Genomic DNA, 1,429 nt, shown 5'->3' on the forward strand with positions numbered 1-1,429 from the left:
ACCGCCGTCGACGGGAACAAAAACGCAGAGAGTTACCGAGGGATTGCCGAGAAGAGGCCGAAAGGACGAAGAAAGCGACGAGGGTGAGACGAGCGTCGTCATTTGTAAGGCTGCCGACCGGGGTATGTTGCCGGATGGATCGCACGTAAGCCAGCTCGCACCATAACGATAAAATCGGCGCAAGGGCCGCCGTGTAGAACCGCGGAGCCGCGAGCCACGTGCCATCCTCCCGAGCTTGGAAATTATTAGCTGTCGCATTTCGAGAGTCAGAGTGAGGGAAGTAATATTCGCTGCCGAGTGGAAGTAAATTAGAGTCGTGTGGAGAGAATCGAGGGCCGAGTCGCGCTCGTTCCTTTCGCCACGGGAGAGTCACTGCCCGTTACCGAGTAGAGTAGAGCCGCGTAGAAACGCGCGGAGTAGTCACGTTGTCGAGTTTCGTCGGGTCGCGTAACGACCATTATTGTAATTGCGTGATCGTTTAGTATCGTGTCGCGTAGGCACGCTTGTTATAATCGTGCCGCCGCGCATTGTGCTGTCGCCTCGGAATGCGGATTGTCGCGTTGCCGAGTGAACTTCCGGTTGCGGTGTTACCGAGTAGAGTCGGTTTCCGGAATTCACGCTGTCGAGTAGAGTCGTGTCGCATAAAGGAGTTCGCTATAATCGCGACGCGTGGCGTCGGCTGCTGGCCGGCGTTGCACGTCCGGGAGTCTAGTGGTACGGCGTGTACGGGTTCTGGCCGGCTGTCGAGGGGCGGGCGTTTGACACCGTCGGAAGATACCGCGGGGAAGGTCGGGACTCGTGCTGTAGCGTATGATCGGCGTCCGGCGTAAGGATTAAGTTAGCGGCTCTCTGTGCGAGTACCGAGAGTATCGAGCAGAGCGGAGGGGCGAAGCCCCGGAGAGTACTTGTAATTGTTTCACTGCTGTAATTTATCATATTTGCTTCATTACATTCCTTTCAAATATAATTGTTCTTATTATTACGCTTTCGCGTGGTTTATTCTTGTGGCCTATCTCTCTCGCCCTCCGACAAATTTCCCACACCCCTTGTGACCCACCCCCTGCCGTCGCGAAAACGTTACGGGCAAAAGTGAGGAGATTTCGAAAAGAGTGGCACGCTCTCTCGTGCCTGGCGCCCAACTTAGAATAAGAATTATAATTTTGGCCGAAAACCGCCTGGCTCTCGCAAAATTCTGCTACCGAGGGAGAGAAAATACTTTTGCGTACTTTGAGTACCGAGAACACGCGACGAAGTTGTACCGTTGCTCGCGAGTACGATTACAATATATAAAATAAAACAACATTTTATCTAAATAGTTTCAAGAAAAATTAAAATATCATCATGTTTCTATCACTTAATTTATAATAGAAAAAGATAAATTTTATTTCAAAAGTCAATTTTATTAAAAATTATTTAAATTTTTAATTAC

The sequence above is a fragment of the Trachymyrmex cornetzi genome, unplaced genomic scaffold (genome assembly GCF_001594075.2).
Source record: "Trachymyrmex cornetzi isolate Tcor2-1 unplaced genomic scaffold, Tcor1.1 scaffold126, whole genome shotgun sequence".
NCBI lineage: Eukaryota > Metazoa > Arthropoda > Insecta > Hymenoptera > Formicidae > Trachymyrmex > Trachymyrmex cornetzi.